Source organism: Callospermophilus lateralis, chromosome 7 (genome assembly GCF_048772815.1).
Source record: "Callospermophilus lateralis isolate mCalLat2 chromosome 7, mCalLat2.hap1, whole genome shotgun sequence".
NCBI lineage: Eukaryota > Metazoa > Chordata > Mammalia > Rodentia > Sciuridae > Callospermophilus > Callospermophilus lateralis.
In genome coordinates this window covers 16,043,980-16,067,328 of record NC_135311.1, presented here as the reverse complement: position 1 = coordinate 16,067,328, position 23,349 = coordinate 16,043,980, and the positions used below count along the sequence as shown (strand labels likewise).

The 23,349-nt window shown below is 36.2% G+C and overlaps 2 pseudogenes; one reads left to right on the top strand and one right to left on the bottom strand.

The window, feature by feature from the left end:
- Positions 1 to 11,505: 11,505 nt before the first annotated feature.
- Positions 11,506 to 12,407, bottom strand: LOC143404064 (vomeronasal type-1 receptor 90-like; annotated as a pseudogene).
- A 2,147-nt stretch (positions 12,408 to 14,554) lies between these two features.
- LOC143404629 (ATPase PAAT-like) lies at positions 14,555 to 16,490 on the top strand (annotated as a pseudogene).
- The last annotated feature ends 6,859 nt before the right edge of the window (positions 16,491 to 23,349 follow it).

Sequence of the window (23,349 nt, the reverse complement as noted above, 5' to 3'; positions counted from 1 at the left end):
TTAAAGCTCACTGGGATTTCAAGTTTAACTTACACATGACTCAAATATCTGATGTTACTGATTCAAAGCAGGAAAAAAGGAAATGAAAATTTAGTCTCAAGAATTACCTGGATTTTAATTAGCTATTTATGGGTGGAGAATTTTACATTATAGAACACTCAAAGCCTATGTTCTGTAGATGTTGTTGAGAAGAAAACATGATCAATACCATTTCAAATATTTTATAACCACATGTGTAATAAACATAGATATTAAATATTTAGATATTGGATATTTAGACTTTTTTAAAGACTCTCTGGTGTCAAAATCTGAGAGAGTTATCCTGAGTGGGTTTATTTCCCATTTATTTCCTGTTATGCACTTTTATCTTTCCCATGAAGTGGCCTGACAGTGGTAATAGAAACCATTTCCTCCTGACCAGACAAAACAGGTGTTAGGACCTTTGACACCAGAAACTATAGAAGGGAATCCAGAGGAGAGAGGATCCTAGAAGTGGAACTCTAGCCTGGGTGGGTGGTTATCCCAGCGCAAGTCTCTGTCTGACTCCAGGCACATCTGGACCTGACTTAAGCCAACCTCGATGATCAACACAGATACAAATAGAAGATGAGCGAGAAGTTACAAACTAACCTGGCATAACGGAGTGCCTTTTAAGACAACAAATAATTATCCTCTAGATTTCCTTCACTATACATAACAAATGACATACCATGTCTTCCTTAACTATCTGAAAGTCCAAATATAAAGAGTTATTTAACCACTGTCTGTCTGTGGACATAAGGTATTTGGGTATTTTGGCTCTTGTTAATCTGTCTTAAATAGGGAATTCTAATGTCCCATAGGGATACTGATTTTAGTTTACTTGTACATACGCTGAGCAGGTGGATTGCAGGAACATGTTAATTCTACTTTTAATGTTTTTTTAGTACCAAGGATTGAAACCAGGGGCACTTAACCACTGAGCCACATTTCTAGCCCCGTTTAGTTTTTATTTTGAAATGGCATCTCATTAAGATGCTTAGGGTCTCTCTAAGTTACTGAGGCTGGCCTCCAACTTGCAATCATTCTGCCTCATTCTCCTTAGTTGCTAGTATTACAAGTGTGTACCACCATGCTGGGGCCCACTTTATTTTTTAATGCCAGTTTCATACTGATTTTTGTACATGCTGTACCATTTTATATCCCTGCCAATAATATAAAAAGATCACAATTTATCTACCATTTTCTCAACAGTCATCATCTTTAGTTTTTTTCTTTGTTTTCTGTTCATAGTTAGCATAACAAGTATGAAATGATGTCACATAGTGGGTTTTATTTATTGGTTTATTGACAAATTACAATTGTATTTATTGGGTAGAAGATAAGTTTGAAATTTGTGAAGATGATATGCAATGATTAAATAAGGGTTATGATATATTACTTTTAGTTTTGTTTTACATTTCCTTGATGAGTAATTGATAGCATTTTATTACTATTTGGGCCATTTATATGCCTTCTTTGTGATAAATATCTAATCAGGTTTTTTGCCCACATTTTTACGGAAAAAAGCTAATTTATTCATGTGTTCATTCCTTCATTACTTATTTCTGAGATCCCCAGTCAGGGGAAAGCAAAGGAAAATATAAAAAAAAATGTAGACAAGAACAAATTCTTATTTAAGGCACAAAAGTAAACACTAAGGTAAAAAAGGAGTGGATTACAAGAGCACCTTTCTCAACACTGGATCTACTGATAAACCATGAGCTTTTCTCTTGAGAAGAAGAGCATAGCCAAAGCTAGTGTGTGTGTGTGTGTGTGTGTGTGTGTGTGTGTGTGTGTATGTTTTTGTTTGGTACTGGGGATTGAACCCAGGGACACTTAACCATTGAATTACATTCCCAACCAATTACTTTTCATTTTAAACAGAGTCTCAAAAAGTTGCTCAGTGTGGCTTCTAACTGGGAATCCTCCTGTCTTAGCCTCCAGAAGTGATGGATTTACAGGTGTGCACTACCCCATGTGGCTGAATCCACTACCTTAGGGTTGTGATTTGGCTCTGTCTGTGATCTCTTCAGCTGACCCTGACATACAAGGTAGGCTTTTGAGAATTTGAGAATCAACAGGAGAATAATTAGTATTTAAAAAGCACTTAGCTTTTTTTTTTTTTTTTTTTAGCATTTTACACATATGAATGCATTTAATCTAGATGTTAACACAATAAATTTATTACATAGGTACTTACTTTTTTAGCATTTTACACATATGAATGCATTTAATCTAGATAATAACAATAAATATATAACAATAGGTAATACTTAGGTTAATTACTCTGGTTACATCATAAAAATGAGAAAACTGAGAATAGGGAAATGAAGTACTTTTCTCAAGGTCACATGCCTAATGATTGCCATGGATCATCTGCTATCTGTCTTTGCCCATTTTCAAATAAGTTATTAGGTTACTGTCATTAAGTTCTAGGAACTTCCTATGTATTCTGAATGTATTATTATTGTTATTTTTTATATATATATATATATATATATATATATATATATATAAAATTATTATCATTTGCAGTACCAGGATTTATCCCAGGATTACTGTATCACTGAGCCACATCTCCAGTCTTATTAAAAAAAAACAACTAGGGTTTTTTTTAGTTGTATTTATACACAATACATTTATTTCACTTTTATGTGGTAATGAGGATTGAACCCAGCACCCTACATATGCTAGGTGAGCACTGTACCATACCACTGAGCCACAACCCCAGTCCCACACCCCAGTCTTTTTTAATCCTTATTTTGAGGCAGGGTCTTGCTAAGTTGCTGAGGCTGGTCTTGAACATCCTGCCACAGATTCCGAAGTCACTGGGATTATAAGTATACCATCATAGTTCTTTTGTTTATTTTAAAACTTTTTCTTAGATTAAAAAAAAATTAGATTGAGTTGAGGGTGTATCAGTGATATAGGGATTGCCTAGGATGTGCATAACCCTTGGTTTGAGCCCCAGGACTAAATAAACAAATATATGAATGTAATATTAAAAATAAATAAATTTTGGATTGACAGATAATATTGACAACTATTTATGGTGTGCAGTGTAATATTTTGATACATGGATATATTCTGTGATTATAAAATCAGAGTAATTGGTATATCTAACACATTGGGGGTAAAAGGATAAAGAGAGATTGGTAAATATATCTACTATATTTTCTTCTAGGAGTGTTGTAGATTCAGGTGCCACATTTCAATCTTTAATCTGTTCTGAATTTGTTGCTTAGAATGATGCTAGATAAAATTTTAATTTCTTCTGTATGTGGATATAAAGTTTCCCCGGTACTGTCTGTTGAGTAGACTAAAGGAAGTGTAAAGGGCTTAACTTTCCCATTATACATTCTTGCATCATGTGAAAGAGTGGTTGTGTATGTATGAACACATTTCTGCATTTTTCCTTCTGTTTCATTAGTCTTAACGTTTATTCTTATTCCAGAATCACAATGTTTTATTTAATATATGCATGGAATACATGTTGCAGCCAGGAAGTGCAATGCCTTCTGCTTTGTTCTATTGAAGCCTGCATGGCCTGATCACTTCTTAGAAGACTCACCTCCTAATACTATTATATTGGCAATGCCTTAAATGTGGAGAGGACACATTCAAATACTAGTTGGGTGATTTTAGCTTTATATAGAGATAAGTATTGTTTTTCTATTTCTGTAAATTATCCTACTGGAATTCTGATGAGAATTTTATTGAATCTGTAGACTGCTGTGAGTAATATGGATATTTTAACTTACTGTTTCTATCAATCCATAAACATGAGATGTTTTCCCAATTATTTGTAACTGCTTTAATTTATCTCAACATAATATAATATAGTTTTCAGTGTTTGTCTTCCACTTCCTTTGTTAAGTTTATTTCTATGCATTTGACTATTTTTCATGCTTAATATATTTTTTGACATTTTGAAAATTTAGTACTTGGAATTGAATACGAGGATGCTTTACCACTGAGCAACATCTGAAGTCTCTTTCTTAATTTATATTTTATTATGGAAAGTAGATATGACATATGAGTAATATTTTTTAAAAAAATATTTATTTTTTAGGTTTAGGCAGACACAATATCTTTATTTTATTTTTATGTGGTGCTGAGGATTGAACCAAGTGCCTCACACATGCCAGGTGAGAGTGCTACTCACTTGAGCCATATCCCCAGCCCCTACATATGAGTAATACTTTCAACAATTAGTGCATTCATTTTATTATGGAATTGTAACCATCAGCCATTCCCAGTGCCTTTTTTTCTTTCAAAATCTAACTCTATCTAATAAAACAAATTCACCATTGTCTTTTTTTCTGAATCCTTGAAACCTGCCAGTCTGTCTTCTGACACTATAAATGAGAAGAATCTAACTCTACCTTCTCAAAGTAGATTATGACAATATTTTTTCTTTTGCAACACATTTTACTTGATACAGGGTCTTGAAGTTTCTTCGGTAGTGAATGGTGTGCCATGATTTTTTTTGCTATTGAAAGCCAATAAATTCCAGGCCAGATTTTGATTCTAGATTCATCTACTTATGCACATTGTGTTGTTTTTAACATTGGCTATTGTAAATGATGCTACTATGAGCATAGGTATACAAATCATATTTTCATTTTTTTTCTGCTGTACGCGGAGAAGTACAGTTAATGGATCATATGTTAATTTATGGTGATAAATGTTACCATATTTTATTAGGCAAGATATGGATCACTGAGACTATTAACTTATAAAAGTATTGTACACTTTTATGCATATACCAGAATGGGTTAACCCAAGCTATGAATTTGAGAACAACCTCTCAGGTGTCCCTTGCTGAAATCAAGCAGAAATGTAGCAATTTTGTGCCATCTTATAGGTAAATGACTAAATTATCTATTACATATTTTCCATCTTTGTGTATCAAAGTAAATCAATTTATTTTAAAAAACTATAAAACCAAGTATTAATTTCTTTAACCTAGAATGCACATACAATTTTTCATAATTATAAATCTGTTCAAAGTCTCATTAACACAACCAGTCCATCACTCAAAGTTAAACACTTAGTATACTCCTCCATAATGATTTCAAAGAGTTCATAAATTGTTTCTCAGTACTGATCACCAATATAGGACTGATTGTGGCATAGCCACATGGCCACAATGACCTGGATACCATGACCAATTGGGTCATTGTTATGTAGAATTCTTGAGGAGGAGACCATGCAGTCCAAACAGTACATGAACAAAAAGAAACCCATGAGCAGCAGAATGGTCAGGGTGGCTCTTTGTTCAGGGGATGCAGCTGAAGACAGATTATTATGCTGAAGGTGTTGGTACTGCCTTTTATGCCTGCACAAGAGGGTCACCATGTATCCACACTTGAGAGTCATGATCCCTATAAAAGACATGTCACTGAATATGCCCAATGTAAAAAATATAAATGCCTGAGCAAGCAACTCATGAGTAAAATTGTACAGGTTGAATAATAAATATAAGACCATGCATGTTTACTGTGGAGTTGTCAACAGTAGAGATTGAGAAGTGAGCACTCAAGACATGCAGAAAACCCACAGGAAAACCAGGGAACATAGGCTCTGATGTGGGGACTTATGTTGGAAATTTGCAAAGCAGGAACTTCTGGGGCTGAGGGTAATGGCTTGGAGGAGGCTCAGCAATTGGCCACAGATGCATGGGTTTATGTTTGGGTTATGTCCCATTTCCATTGGTGTGTCTGTGTGTCCTTCTGCAAGTACCATATTGTTTTGATTACTATAACTTTATAGTAAGTTTCGAGATCAGGAAGTATGAGTTCTCTGACTTTCTTTCAAAAACATTTTATTTGTGGTATTTGTGGCCCTTTGCCATTTGTTTTGAATTTAATGATCAGCTTTGTCATTTCTGAAAAAAAGAAAAAAAGTACAATTGGGATTTTGATAGAGATCACATTGGATCTGTAAATTATTATATATATATATATATATATATATATATATATATATATATAAACACATACATAATTAGTTGTATATATCTATGTATATATATGCATACATATATATGTATATATACATATATATATATATTTTGTTGATAGACTTTATTTTATTTATTTATATGTGGTGCTGATAATTGAACCCAGTGCCTCACACATGCCAGACAAGTGCACTACCACTGAGCCCCAGACCCAGACCGAGCCCTCTGCAGATTATTTTGTTTAGCATTCCCCTCTTGGCAAAATTAACTACTTCAACTTATGAACATGGGATATCTTCTTATATATGTTGAAATGTTTTAATTTTTAATCAATGATTTATATTTTTTGAAGTCTAAGACTTTCTATTTGGTTAAATTTTTATGCATTTTATTTTTATATGCAAATATAAGTGAAATTATTTTTATATTAAATTCTTCATTAGTGGCAGATAAAGCAGATCATTTTTTGAGTATTAATCTCATAATCTGTAATTTTGCTAAATTCATTATATTGGGTTTGGCAGTGATATATTTTTTTGGGGGGAAGTACCAGGGATTCAACTCAGGGGCACTCAATTACTGAGCCACATCCCTATTTTGTATTTTTCATTACAGACAGGATCTCACTGAGTTTCTCAGTTGCTCACTAAATTGCTGAGGCTGGCTTTGAACTTGTGATCCTCCTGACTCAGCCTCATGAGCTGCTGGGATTACAGTCACGTGCTGCCGCACCTGGCCTTTGGCACTGGTATTTTTTATCTCAGATTCTTTGGCATTTTCTATCTATGGAATCATATTATTGCAAACAGGGATAGTTTTACTTCTCCCTATCTGACTTCAATGTCTCCTTTTTCTTTCTTTATTTTTTGCCTAATTGATCTATCTAAAATTATCAGTACACTGTTGAACAGCAGAGGTAAAAAAGGGAATACCTCTCCTGTTCTGGATATGAGAGCAAACAGTTTTAGTATTTCCCTATTTAGAATAATGTTAGCTGTAGGTTTTTCATAAACCTGCTTTATCTTTTTGAGAAAGTTCCCTTCGTTACCTAGTTTTTGTAATTCTTAAGAAAAAAAAATAACGAGTCTTCCATTTTGTCAAATGCCTTTTTCATATCAACTGAAATTATCATTGAAATTTTTATTTTCTGTGTTAATATGATGTATTACATTTACTGATTTTTTTTTATGTTGTACCACCTTGCATTCATAAGACAAATTCTTTTTGGCACATTTTTATCCCTCAAAGTCAATAGTTTATCTTAGTCTTGGTTTTGAATATTCTATGGGTTTTGACAAATATATAATAATGTTACCAATGTCTTTGGTATCAGAAAAATATAGATTTATGGAATAAATCAGGAAATATGCCCTACTCTTTTATGTTTTGGAAAAGATTGATAAGCATTTGTATTAATTTTTCAAAAGTTTAATAGGCTTCACCAGTAAGCCCACAAAATAATGGACTCTCTTGGGAACTTTTTGAAAATTTATTTGATCTCTTCAATTCTTACATATTCAAAGTTTTCATATCTTTTTATATTTTAGAAATTAATGGGGATTAATCCCAGAGGTACTTCATCACTGAGTTACATCCACAGGAAATTAATCAAGGAATATCAAAGAGATAATCTATCATTCTTTATCTTCACCCTCCTGAGTGGCTGGAATTACAAATGTGCACTCCATTTTATGACTCATTTTTTCGTATCTTCTAAAAATCAGCCTTGCCCTTTATCTCAGACATAAAGCTCCTAGGAATACAGAAACTCTCTTGTTAGACAACCACAATGATTTACAAAGCTCCACTATGCCTGAACTGTCCACATAACAGTAACTTTAAACAATGGTCTTTCTTTAGAGCTACACAAAACTCCTGACATAGCACATTGCAACTATAGTATATATCTGAGGAATAGGCTGCATGGTGTTGCTAACTCTTTAACCTGCCTAATGACACAGGAAGAATACTGTACTACAGATGCCAATGACCTAATAAAATCTATTGATATAAACAAAGATGGCAGATTGGACAAGGATCAATTCTGCCATTCAACCTCTGCACCTCAAATCATCTCCTTTTGATTTTTTCCCAGTTAACTAATTTGTTGCATGCAATATTTCTCAGTCTTCCCTCATTGATTACGCTTTTTATTTCTGTAAACCTGGTGGTGATGTCTTAATTTTTATTTCTGATTTCAGTTGATTTGCATCTCTCTTTTTGTTCCAGTGTGGTTAGGTAAAATTTCATCAAGTTTTTTTCTATTTTGCTGACATTTTCTTAGAGGAAAGAGAACTCAGTCCTCATTGGTTCTAATCACAGGAATCAGAAATATTTTCTGGTTTGTGTTCTTCCATGGTATGGAAACTTAACTGGATTCTGGATTTCTCATGAAAGAATCTTAGTCTATAAGTTATAATGTCATTGTTTTTTGTGGGGTGTGGACCTACACTTCCTCTTCTTCCTACTGACACCATTCACTAGTTCTGTTTTGTAACAGAAACAAAGACCTGGACACTATGTGTCACTACTCTGGACTACCTTAACAAGAACTGGGTGCCATGTCTGTGTATATACTAACTGTAACATTTAGACACTTGCTTCATTGTTTCTGGATTTATTCACATGTATCATTATCAAGCTACACAAGTTCATGTTGATGTCTCTGACCATGATGCAGGGCAGCAGGTCTCAGTCTAGACTTAAGAGTACACAGCCCCATGTCCACTAACCACTGTATACATATTTGTTTTATTCTAAGAGCTGTTTATGAATTCTTAATCAATGCTTCTGTAACAAGCTTCCTATTAGAGCACAGTGTTGGTATACATTATCTCAGATGTTATCTATGGTCTTATAGTTTCCAGCTCAAACAGCACTTATCAGAGTTCCTCAGATCAATTCCATTTTAAAATTTTTATTTTTCTTTTCCCACATTAGAGGTCAGGTTTTTTTTTTTTTTTTTTTTTTTTGTAAAATGAATTCCATTATTTTAAAAAATGGCAGGCATCCATTTATGTGTAATTCCAGCATAGTGCAAAAAAGTTCTTTCACCTTGAAAGTGGCCTCAGTACTTTGTTGTTGTTATTGCTGCTGGTTGTTCTTATTGTCTCTGGGTTTTTTTTTTTAACACAGAATCTTGGCTGTGATTCCCACCCTGGTCTCACTCTTGTGGTCTTATGCTGTCCTGCCTCAGGCTCCTGAGAAGCTGGCTGCAGGCACAGGATGCCAGGCCACATCCACTTTTTATTAAAGGGCTACACTTTTGTCTACCCCTGAAAATCAGTAGCCCCAAGTCTATTCTATATTTTCTCCTTCTCAGGAGGTTCATTTAAATGGCATAAAAGAAGTACCCTTTGCATCCTGGCTTATTTTACTCAGTAAACTGCATTTAAGTTTCATTTTTATTGTTGAGCTATCAATAGGCTACTCTTTTTTTGTTGAATAAATATTTCTTGGAAAATACATTTGCTTCTCCACTAATCTGCAAAAGAATGTCTGTATTCCTTCCAATTTTTGGTGTTAGTGAATAAAGCTGCTGTCAATAGTTACATATATAGTAGTGGTCTGCCTCAGGCTTGAATAGAGCCCTTACTGATCTGCCACTAAGCCTTTTTTAAATGGAAATGTTTTCTTTTCCTCATCTCCCTTTCCCCCTCCTTATTTTAGGGGCTCGGAACAAAGTTTTCTTTTCCCCTCCTAGACCCAGACAGCCTTGAGCTCACACCCACCACAGGAACCAAGTCACTCAGCCTTCAGGAATGGCACCTGAAGATCTAAGGAATGGCTGTCTCCCAAATTACCAAGGAGATCGCTGTCCTCCTACAGGGAATATCTGGCAGGCAGTTTTTGAATAGCTTCTACAAAAACAAACAAACAACAACAACAAACTTGCCTGTTCTACCAGGCACTGTGGCTCATGCCTATAATCCCAGGGTCTTGGAGGCTGAGGCATGAGTATCTTGAGTTCAAATCCAGACTCAGAAAAAGCAAGGTGCTGTGCAACTCAGTGAGACTTTGTCTCTAAATAAAAACACAAAATTGGTTTGGGATGGGGCTCAGTGTTGAGAGGCCCTGAGTGCAATCACCAGTATAAAAAACAACAAAGCAAAACAAAACAAAATAAAATAACAACAACAAAAACTTGTTCCCGGTAATGAGCAGAATTACAGCCTCTGGAACTGTAGTACACTGTGAATCTTCTTGTTTACAAAAGCAATAATATACCTGCTTTTCCTTTTCCTCAAAACCATGTCTTCTTAATTCAATTGTCATTAGGAACAAAGACCAAGTCATCAGCAACATACCCCATTTCTGTGGGCATAAGTTTACAAATAATGTGGGTACAATCTGTAAGTGTGATTGCTGGATCAGATGGCAAATTTATTAAGGATAAAAAACTGCTTTTCCCCCAGAAGATGCATTAAAAAATTTTCTGTTAGAAAATTATACAAATCATATTTTGGCATCTTTAGAATCATGAGATATAAAATTATTTATATTTCAGTGAGTTTTTTATAGCTGTAATAAAGTTACCAAAAACTATTTTTAAAGATATATATTTATGCATTTTTATGTGGGACAATGTGGTAATTCAGTACATGTACATAAGTTGTAATAATCAAATCATAGTAATAAATGTTTTCACCTCTTCAGCTGTTAATTGTCTTTACGTATTGTGAATTTTATTTTGAAACAGACATAAGGTTGTTTTAATGAACCCTACTGTTCAATAGAAGTACTCCAACTGATTTTGTATTCTGTTCTTGGTGTCTTTCACTGAAATCTTTCCATCCGTCCCTTCCCTGCTATCAAATAAGAAATCCTCAATGACACCTTTCCTCAGGTCCTGGTAACTGCGAATCTATTTTCTGTCTGTATGTGTTTCTAAGCTCAGTTCTACCTTCCACATTAAAGGTTTGTGAATTACTGTCTCATGCAATTTTCGTTGTTCTTGCTCAAGAAGAATAATATCCCATAATATGCTGAGGCCATGTTTTGCTTATACTTTCATATGCTTTTGGACACTGAGTTGCTTCCATCATGGGTTATTGTTAATAATGCTATTATGAAAACCGGTTTATATATATCTTAAATCCCTACATTAAATTCTTTTTAGCACATTAGTAAAAGAACAATTGGTGGTTCTGGTGGTGATTCATGGCAGTGAATATTGACATATTTAGTTGGGAAAAATACAGCTCATTTAAAGCACTTACTAAAACATGATATACATTCTCCATGTGTTTATAGTGGCTAATGAACACCTTCCTTATAAGAATTTTTTGCTGACACCAGGCAGATATGTTGGACCCTTGTGTTATCTCAAAGAGGTAAAGCATTGACATTTCTGTGACACATTTGTTATTCACATGTCTGTAACAGATTTAACAAAAAAATGCATATCTCCATATTCACATAATCCAGAGAGTATCTGTTGTATGACATGATTTATTGTTTGGAAGCCAGTGTATTGGCACATTTGGAAAACTTATCTATCATCGGTACTTAAATTTTTGCTATCTTAACCAAAATGATTTTAAGAAGTTAATAATTCATTTTTCAGTGCAGATTAGCATCAAAGGACTGGCTGTGGCATAGCCATTGGCCACCACCATCTGGACATAAAAGCAAACATGGTCATCTTTCCACATAGATCTTGAGGAGGAGAAAATGCTATCCAAACAGTACATGAGCACAAAGAAACTCATGAGTAACAGGATGGTCCAGGCGGCCCTCTGTACAGGGGATGCTTTTGGAGAAAGGCTGGTGCTTTGAAGGTGCTGGAAGTTCCTCTGGTGTCTACACAAGAGAGCCAACATGTATGAACTTGAGAGGGCCATGGGTCCTATAAGAAAGACATCCCGGAATACACCTAATACAGAAAATAAATGCCTGATGAAGTAACTCATGGGTAAAATTGTGCAGGATTGAGTAATAAATACATGGCCATGTGCGGTCACATTGGGAATGGCAGTAGAAGACAATGAGAAGTGAGCACTGAAGGACATGCAGAAAGCCCATAGGAAAACAAGGACACACAGGGTCTGCTGTGGGATTTATGTTTGAGCTTGGGCAAGCAGGAGCTTCTGGGGCTGAGGATGATGGCCTGGAGGACACTCAGCAGGCAGGTGGCACAAATGGAGAAGCCCCTCAGAAACCTGTGCAAGTAGATAACTGATTGACACTTGATGTAATACCCAAAATCCTGAGACACAAAGACACTTGTAACTACGTACCCTAAAATTATCATCATCCCTATGTGGATTAGGGCCAAGAAACCTATGATCAGGTCAGTGGTCTTGAGCCTGTGCTAGAGGAGGAATGTGGAGATGTGGAAGAGAAGGAGGATGGAGTTGACCAAGATCCCAAATTGTTTTTCAGAGAAAAATGCATTTCTTATGGTAAAAACAAAAATCATATCGTTGGTTGGTCTTTTTCATCTTTTAGGCAAGGAATCACAGAGTATATATCTTCAGAGGCAATGAAGAAAAAGTCTTTATTTAAATAATATCACCATCATGAATCTCAGCCTCTCCTATTACCATCAGAAAATGTGTGGATTCACCCTAACACACCCTTTTCCCAACTCAACACTCAAAAGTTTTCTGACACCTGCCAAGTGTAATTTTTCTATTATTACCAAATCAGGTCTGAATTGCATAACAATTGTTGAGTTCCCACTGTACATCAGCTTTCCTACCCATTCAGAACTACTATATATTATTTAAAAAATTCTCCATTATAATCTTATCTTGAAGTCTTCTGGAGTAGTGTCTTATTGGTTTTTCATCTTTCTCTCCTCAATGAAGTCCCAAGTGCATATTGAAAATGCCTAATTTTGGTGAATTCAAATGGGAGGATTGCATAATTGCAGAGAATGCCATCTCTCTCAAGAAATTAATCTCAATGGAGTAGTTTTAAACTATAATATATTATTTTGGTGAAATCTTTATACTGGTTTATTACCAGACCTAACATCTTTAATATATCAACTGAGCCAACATTGAGAATTACCCACTTTATGACAATTTGTTTGAATTTCTGTTATCTTCCATTGATTTCAAGTGTTACCTTGAGTCATCCTTGATGGTGAATTGTGATAATCTCATCTATGAAATATGGGCAGTCCTATTCTGTGAATTCTAGAGGTATTGTGTGTGCAAGAAGATGAAGTACCAAATATGGAAGTGTTTCTGACATATAATGACTTCTAGATATATTGGCCAATGTGTTTTAATTAATACAGTTCCTCATTTATATGACTTGGGATATGTAATTCATTATTAATTTTAATAAGGTCTATCTCTGTGGCTACCTCAAGATTTTTCCATAATGGTAGAACATTTTAAAAATGTATGTAGAAAGATCTTTGGTGGCACTTTAGGACTGTGTTTGAATTCCCAGTATAGCTATACCTCTTACATACCCATTTTTATCACCACCAGAATAACTATCATAAGTGAGCCAATTCCAGCTACCAAATATTAGTAGGAATATATTCTAAGGTTTTCTACTAAGGCAACTGTAATCAGTATGGTAACTAAAGTCACAGTTAAAATGGATTCCAAGTTATTTCATTGTAAGGTTCTCATTAAAGAAATCATCGGCGCAAAGCCTGAATGAAGGACCTTCAAAAAAGTCTCAATTATCATCTCAAAGAAGGAAGCAATTTTTCAGTTCAGATACCTAAGCATAAATTTGATACAGAAAATTTGATGTTGATCTACCAATGGAAGTTTTTCTATACAAGGCATGTTTGTGCTTTAACTTGAGTGTCTGAAATGGTAGTAAATATGTATTTTAAATCATTTCCAGCCATATATTGAAAAATAACAGTTATCACAAAATTATGCATGTGTGACCAAATGGTTTTGTAGTACATATAGATCTCTATATATAACCCAAGATAAAAGAGAAAGCAGAAATATAAAATATTTATGAACATGAGATATCATTTAAAAATCTGTAGAAACTAAGTTAAAACATCAAAGTGTTGATTCTTTATTTTGATTTTTAATTGGAATCTGCTCTTTGTACTTAGATATGAGACCTAGCATTATAATCCAAGATGTGTGTAGATTGTGCTTTGATCAAATCAGGGGAATTTCCATCTTCTCAATTTGTTATCATTTTTATGTTGGAAACCTGCAAACTCTTCTCTGGTTATTTTGAATTTTATAAGTCATCATTATAGCCTCATCACACTATTTGCTATAAAACTTTGCTCTGTTAAAAGTTTGTTTGCACTACTTACCCACCATCTATCTAATTCCCTTTCTTATTATTGATATAGAAAGTCTTTGTGTTCTTGGCTTCTGTGTGATAAACTTTTTTTTTTTTTTTAAAGAGAGAGTGAGGAGAGAGAGAGAGAATTTTTCAATATTTATTTTTTAGTTTTCGGCAGACACAACATCTTTATTTGTATGTGGTGCTGAGGTTCAAACCCGGGCCGCACGCATGCCAGGCGAGCGCGCTACCGCTTGAGCTACATCCCCAGCCCGTGTGTGATAAACTTTTTCAGCTTCAAGGCATGAGTGCCGGCTGGCTGCGGCCGGAGGCGGCGGGATGGAGACCGGGGCCGAGGACTCGGGAATGACCGGCCGCTGGACGCTGGCCTCTTCCTGGGATGCCGCGAACGGGGTCCTGTCCCGGAGCCTCCTCCTCACCCGGGCTGGCGTAGGCGCCCAGGACTTCGACTGGGAGGAGCTGCTGGCGCCGCCTGCCAGCCTCTGGTGAGCCTGAGCGCGGTGCTGGGCCCCCGGGGCAGGACGCCCTGCTTCCTCGACCTGCGGTGCGACCCCGGGGCCGGGGAAGAGATCCTCGCGGTGGGCGTCCTGAGCTCGGCGAGGAACATGGAGGTGTACGTGGGAGAGGAGTATTGTGGCACCGGCCGGGGCCAGGGCGCCCGCACCGTCCCGGAGGGCAGTGAACAGGAAAATGTTATTTTCTACAAAAAACATCTAAAATTGGAAACTTCCACATATGCTTGTAAAATAAAGTTGCTGTCCTTTGGTGAAAAACAGTGTGTGTTCATCAGTAAGGTTGTGGTACACATGAAACCAGTTTCAGGAAATTCTTCGCCAAGCTCTCCTGCTCTAGGATCAAGGATACACCTTGACAAGGTCCAAACCATAATGGAGTCCACGGGGTCAAAGTTATCACCCGGAGCTCAGCAGCTAATGAACATGGTTAGGTTTCAACAGCAGAATTGTATTCCCATTGGAGAGCAGCTTCAGTCAGTTTGGGGAACTACCGGGCACAAGCATATGATTGCACTCCAGCCATCGTCCACTTCAGGAGCCTTGGACAAGTCATCCTCCACACCTTTCCCTTTTAGAACTGGATTGACATCTGCAAACAGGACTGAACCCTTACAGGCTTTCATCGATAAAAGCACCAGGCCACCTGGGGAAGGAAATACCACCAGCCTCGACAGGTGTAAAACTGTGCCACAAAACCATTCCCTCATTCTTCTTAAAACTGCAGTATCTTCTTTCTTACCAAAGAAAGCGAGTGACGGCTCACTGCCCAACTCTGAGTTGCTGCCCTTTCTCCAAAATCTGTGCACTCAAGTTAACCATCTTCTCGTGGGACATAACACCAAGTGGCAGGAAAACATCTCCAAGCCCCGTGAGGGCATTGTTGGTGTTGCAGTGGAAGAACTGCCTATTTGCTCCTACTTGGAAAAGATTCTTTCTAAAAATATGGAACTGATGGAAAAGAAACTTGTGGACTACATTGATCGGCGAATACTCCAACTCCAGGAGCACATAGATGATAAGATTACCTTGTTAATGGATGCCAGGGACCAAAAGGGAGTTCTCCTTCAAAGAATAGCCTGACAGTGCCAGGGACCAAAAGGGAGTTCTCCTTCAAAGAATAGCCTGACAGTTACAAGAAGCAGCCCCTGGGAGACATCTTGCCTGAGACACCCCTGCAGCCATCTATCTCTATGAGACAGCCTATGGCCATTTGTCTTCCTGAAGCATCCTGCGTTATCTCACCGTATGAAGACTTCTAGCAACTGCCGATAAGACAGCTTCCCCATCCCCAGCCCATAAATACCCCTGTGTGAACAATAAAAGTTTGCAGCTTGATCAGAACTACTGTCTTGCTGTCTCCTTTTGTGTCTCTTGTCCCTTCATTCCTCCCCATCTAGGTTCGCTGCCCACATTGATGTGTCCTGCTGGTCGGGACAAATGGACTTCCTGCAGAATCCCAACTCCCCGCCCAATGGGCTGCCTTTGAGACATTATGACTCTGGAGAAAGACTTTCCAATGGAGAAAGATAAGCTCTCAGTGTACGATGGCCTGCAGATATTTATTACCTATTTATTACAAAGCCCAAACCTAAAAACGTTTATGAAAAGCAGTATCTGATGTCCTCCGAAGGATCATCGGCTTACATAAAGTGACCTCAGTGTCCATTTTTACTGCCCTTGTTATTGTAAATCCAGTACTGTACACCAAGAGGTGACCCCATTGTCCTAAGTTATTCTTATTTGCAGTGTTTTTCACTTACAGATTTTTAATGTATTCTTGTGTGTTAAATGTTTAAATGCTTATGGATTTCTAATGCAGTTCATTGGTTTGTATTATATGTGTTTGAAGTGAATTTTTTATGTATATGGACACCTTATTTTATAGTCTTAGGAATGTGAAAAATAGTGTTCAGAATATTTGATATTCTTTATCTAAGTTGTTCTTGGAAAATTGGATAATTGGAACTTTTAATTCAGGTTACCAATTTACATTTTGTATTGTTTATCTGAGATAATGAACCAATCACCAGGTTTGATTAGGTGGAAAATTCCTTTACACAAGGCTGTTAGTACTATTTGTTTTATTACAATGTAACTATAGATACAAAAAAACAAAAATCCAAACCAGCCTATTCCTTTTTAAAATTACTACTTTGGCTTTGGTGTTTGATGTAAAATGGGAGCATTCATCTCATTTGATCTCAGTAACCCCGGTCAATATAAGGAAGTCTTTCCTTTCTCAAGCTGATACAGGTTCTTCTCCCTAAAGTCCTTCCGGGCATATTTAATTTGTGACATCCTGAGAATCTGCATTGAATTGTAAGACATATGAATCAAAGAGGTTGCAAGACTCTAGTATATTTAGTCTTCAGAATTTTTAACTGTTGTGTTAAAATACAGTTAATACATCATCGAAGGGTGATGTATTTGCAGCTAAAAATAAATGCATCCACTCTGGAAGCTGCTTGTCTTAAGTAAATGGGAGTCTCATCTTGAACTCAGCTTATATTAAAATGTTTCATTTGTTAGAAAAAGGATTAATCATATTCATTTATTGTTTTGTAAAATTTGTTCTCTAAAATGAGAGCTAATTTATATATGGCTTGTTCATTTTTATTTTACTATCAAGGTGACACAGTATACTAACTCACAGACCTCAGTCTCTTGAGGATTTGCATAACATTTTTCCTAGTCCTTTATGGGCCATTATTTATGGGATAAGCATAACAAGTAGTTGTAAGATAGCATTTCTTGTCATTGAGAATAATCTGTCTCAAGGCTAAACTCAGGAGTGCAGACTTACAGCTTCTGGTAGTTTGGGTCTGTTCAATTAGGTGCCCCATTGTGGCCAACGGTCAGAATGCCTTATAGAATGTGGCCACAATTGCTGCATTCAAAGCAAGGACCATGAATGAAGAGAGACACAGTTGAAAGACCAATACTAAATTCTTTCTGCATGTAGTTGATGATAAAATACTGTAACAGAGAAGGGAGATTTTAAAAAGCAGTTATTGGCAATATCAAATCTCACAAATTCATGAAATTCTGGTGGTTTTATGTATTTATTAATATATAAAAACCAGTACAATCATGGAACTGTTATTGAATTGGTTCAGTATGTTAAAAATCAAAGATAAAATGCCCATAAAAGAATTTCTATTTCAAATGACTGATTGAGTTGTATTTTCCAATGTGTAGTAGTAACTTTGTCAAATTTAAAGTATTATAGTCAAACAGCTTATGCAGCATTATTTATTAACAGTATTTTCCATAGTTCTCAAAATATATTTGATCAACAAGGAAATTATTTCCTCCTGCAATTAAAAAAATTCTTTTCTGCCATGTATGTCATTTCTGTAATAAGTTCATTCACAGATTTTCAGATCTAAAGATGTATTATGCAATGCAAGACTTTGTCAATATAGTTTTACAAGTTACTGAATTTTTTTTTTTTTTTTTTTTTTTTTGGTGCTGAGGATTAAACCTAAGGGTGCTTAACCACTGAGCCACATTCCCAACCCTTTTTTAATTTTTATTTTGAGTTGTGAGGGGCCTGGCTAAATTACTGAGACTCACTTTGAACTTTCAATGCTCCTGCCTCAGCCTCCGGAATTGCTAAAATTTCAGGTGTGTACCACCATGCCTGGCTAAACTTGTTACTGTCTCCATAGTTTTGCCTTCTCTAGAATGTTACAGAGTTGGAATCATTCATGCAGCTTGTTGCCTCTTCAGATTGGTTTCTTTCAATTAGCAATGTGCACTTGCATTTCCTCCCTGTCTTTTCATGGCTTAATAGTTCTTTTCGTTGTTTCACTATAGAAATGTTTTTTTAATAAACCAAAAATAATCATCTTTTGTAGTGCAGGCAAATAATACAAGGATTGCAGGACTTTTATAGTTTTATCATTTTCAATTAATAAATAAGTTATTATAACTTAAAAAAAAGGCATGAGTGCCAACATGCACTATTTGTGGAAAATGAAAACTCTTGACCACCACTAGAAAAAGACAATTTTTCTACCAAGTAATGATCAGGTAAAATAAAAAGTTTTCCATTCACTCATTCAAGGTTTGGGAATTGTCTCCCATCATAAGTCCAGAAAAAATAAAGTTGGGAATCTAATATCTATATGTGTTCCAGCTTTTATGGATCATATTGGATCACTAGAATAGAGCTGTCTTATTTTGTGACATCTATGTACATATAAATGGCATTTGCCCATCCTTACAAATTTGTTTTACATAAGTATCTATGGGCACTTTATAGTATAAGTTTAAATGGATCCATAACATGTGATATATAACTTCTAAAAATTGTTCTAGGCCAGGCACAGGAGTCTAAGACAGTAGGATCACCCGTTAAAGCCAGTCTCAGTAATGTAGCATAGTTCTAAGCAAATTTGTGAGACCCTGCCTCAAAATAAAAAATAAAAATAAAAAATAAAAATAGTTGGTTATGTTTCTCAGTTGTTAACCCTAGCCCTGGCTTTAATCCCTTATACCAAAAAGAAAAATACAAAAAAAATGTTTTTAAATTGTCTTCTTTCAAAAACAACAAAAATTGTATTATGAAACAAAACCAAAAAAAAATTATTCTATCACATCATTCCTGTAACATACAGGATCTGCTTTAATTCATTTCAGACATTTGATCCTTATAAAACCCAAGTAATATAACACTCATTAAATGAAATATTTTAATCACCTGTGTCTCAAGACCTTCGGATGACATTAAGTTCAGTGTGATCAAGTATTTGCAGTTCTGCAAACAAGAGTAATGAAAATCAGGAGTGTCCTGTGCCATGTGTTTGCAATCATATTCAGAAATTCATAGGTTTGTTTGTTCATTACCTTAAAATCAGTGGAAAATTCTTTTTTTACAAGTGAATTTCTGTGTTAGGAAAAGGAAAATCTTAGATTGTTTCCTGATGTATGCATTTAATATACAATTTTTAAAAAATATTTTTGGTTTTTATTTGTAGTTGGACACAATACCTTTATTTTATTTTTATGTGGTGGTGAGGACGGAACCCAGCACCCCATATATGCTAAGCAAGTGCTCTACCACTGAGCCTCTATCCCAGTCCCAACAATTTGATATATTCTTAAACAAAACAATTCTTTCTCCACGTAGTGCCTGCAGAAAACCCAGAAAATACTTTTCTAATTATCCTATTATTTCCAGTTTTGAACCACAAACAATCATATCAGTAAATGCTGCACATGGAGTATATATGATTAAAATTATGTAAATATATCTTATTGGAATTGTAAAGCAAGTTCTATAGTATTGTCCATGCTGATGTACAATGGTTGTTAGAAAGCATCACAGCATCCTGGGGAATGCGAACAATTCATAAAGATGACCTAAGAGAAATCCCATGGCATGTCCCTCCCCAGCTGTGATCCATCACCCTCAAGCCTGGCACAGCACACCCTAGGAGATTAGGGGACAGAGCGTGAGCTGTCTGCTATTAGTCAGGCTATCTGAGAAACAGTACTCAAATGAGGGTCTTAGAGGTGATACCAAATTGTCCCCCTTGTACTGCTCCCAGACTTGATATTCTGTGTTTCAGGATATGTAAATCACAGTGAATCTAAAATGAATTTCTGAAATAAGTCACATCTGAAGAACCCACATCTGGTAAGAGGAAGGAAAGGCTAAGTGAGTTAAATGAGAAAAACAGATCACGCATGAAAAAAAAAAAAAAAAAGAAATACCAAAATTTTCAGAACTTTCATTTGTTAGAGCTCATAGTGAAGACTGGGGACCCCTCAGGGTTAAAACTTCCTTTAATATTCGGATCAGGTAAGCAGTCATGTTAGACAGTATGCCAACCTGCAATCACCAAATCCTGGGTAGCTGTATGATGCATGCAGCATCATGCATGTTCCCTCATACTAGTGAGAACTGCTCAGGAAGAAGTGGCCATGAGGTGGAGGTCAGGACAGAAGGAGAGAGAATTAAAGGAGGAGGACACCCTGCTGAAGACTGCACTGCACGTTTGGGGTCTTAGGACCTTTATGGTGGGCAGATTTCAGGGTGAAGGTGTGAAGGGAGCACACATCTGTTCTCTCCTCTGCAGTGTGAGCATCATCTTGCTTCTCTCTTTGAAATGAGATGGCAGATAAATAATATTTACTCACCACTTATTTATATGTGTGCAGACTCATATGCTTTGGACTGTCATCACAAACCTCAGCTTCACCACTGATGCCAAATCCTCCCATTCTCCCCTTCTATTCACTAAGGTAAAAATTGACAAAAGTATCTAGGAGATGTGACCAGTCCTGCTTCCTGCAAGTGGGTTTGGAGCTGAGTTCCATGTAGGCAGCACTTTCTACCTTGTGGCACTACTTGTGCTGGAAATCTATGATGAGCACAAGGATAGATGACCAGCTCCTTAGGGAAGGCAAAACCATCGCCCCGCAGAAGTCAATCCTGTGGGCATATCTGCTGTGAGATACACAAACTCCAGTAACATGATGAGCAAAATCCTGAACAAGCCTTCAGCAATGAGTGGCAGCTATCTTTGAGAAATAGAGGTGAGAATTATCAGTTGCTTTTTGTAAATTGTCAGGATTGTAGAGTACAGCTCAGGATTCACACTTAGAGCAATGATATTGACATTATCACTATTTTAAGTGTCTCTTGAGAAAAGCCACTAGAACAGAAAGTGTTCTTTTAATGTCAAGAAACAGGAAGCCCTAGAGGTGCTTCTTTAAGGACCCCAAGCTGTCACTACTAGAAAACTCAATCAATCCTGCAGGAGAGTCCTTCTCCCTCATTGATGTAGGGATGAAAGATTCAAGTCCTGCTTTCCTGATCAACAGCTTTTGTTTTTCTGTCTCATCTTATTCTTTGTGTCTTAGTGACAAAAAAGAAGATAGGTTCACATTTATTTTTTTTCATGTTAAAGACATGAAAAGCTAAGTTTGCGAAAAAAATCTAAATGTTAGGTACTCTTACCAGGGCAGAATGGGATTCGACTGAGCTAAGATGTTCCTCTAAACAAAATCAGATTTAGACATTTCCAATATGATAGCAATTGAAAAGGTATTTTTTAGTAACTAAAACAAAAAGGACTAATGAACACAAATATTCTTTCACCAAATATTGTGAATTCTGTTCTTGGGTGTTTTGGAGCCATGGGTGGAAAACTACCAGCATGTTCATTTGATTTTTTAAAATGCTTAATGTATTTTCAAACCTTATCATCATGGTCCTCTCATTTGATGTTTTTCCTGTGAAATTAAATTGGATTCAAAGACTACATGGGAAATTACATGTGAAAAGTTTATAGTAATATTAGATTCCCCTTATGAAATGAGGTTTGGAACATAGAACCCCATTTCCTTCTAAAGATTTTTAAATGTATAATTATTTTTATTATAGAAGTTGCTTACATCAATAATGGTTCTATTTGAATTATGAAGATGACAGTAGAAAAAATTATGTCATAAAATGTTAATTTGAAACATGTTTTCCCTGATACTATATATACAAATAAATATTATTTAAAGTATCTAGATGACATACTGCATGCAAGTCATGTTACTAGAACTCATTAAATTAAAATAAATTAAAAACCTAAAATCTCTTGATATTTCTTATGAAAAAATTTGTGAACTTTAGGAAAATATAATTTAAAGAATCAAACATTGTTAGAAGAAAATATTCTCATTGCAGCATACAGAGCACAGTCCTCTGGGCTCAATACAACTGTTATAGCTGATATCTCCTCTGCAGCTACTAGAAATCTCACTACTAGGCTCAAATTCCCTCCTTCCACAGCCTTTTTTGGACCCACCTGCACTCTGATTATGCACCTGAAGACACAGAGGCACTTACCCAGATGGCTGAGGTAAGGAGGACTCTTTGCAGCTGAGAAGAGCTCAAAACTGTTTGAAATCCTTGAGTTTTAAAGAACAGACATCTTTAAGTTCTGTCTCTGCAGGAGTGTAATTTTAATGTCTGTAGAACAGCGCCAAGATCCCACTGAAGAACACAGAAGTGTGGCTTCCCCAGCAGAATATGTCCCCTGTGTGTAAATTTTACTTTATTTCCTGTTGGAATAAAGGGAGAGCAATCTAGGAAGATCTGATGTCTAAACTTTTCTCTATGTTCCCTGGACACATCTGGAGGGGGATCTTGATTGGAATCATGTCCCCATATTTTTGACAACTCCAGTTACTCTTATTCTGATTCTAATTAGTCCACACTCATTCCATAATATACAATGCCTCCACTTTGGGCAGGGAGATTCCTGGAACCTCCTATGGTTTCCCAGTGGCTCTGGGGGTCCTCTCCCCACAGGGTGTGACAGGTGTCTCCTCCCTAGTTTGTTCTTACATGGAGCACCTGGTTTTGGGGTAGTGTTGGTTCTGTACATCATCACTTCCAAACTGGCAGTATTGAGTTTCAAGCTCTAAGTAAAATATTAAAATCCATTTGAAATGAAATGGAAAATAAAAAAGTAGTGGCAGAGCTAAAGATCAGAGGTCGAGGAGATCACAGGCTGATTGAACATAGAAGTGAGGCAGAGCCCAAGCTGGGAGTTTTCTCTAGGGAACCTACCTGATCAGCCTCATTAATGG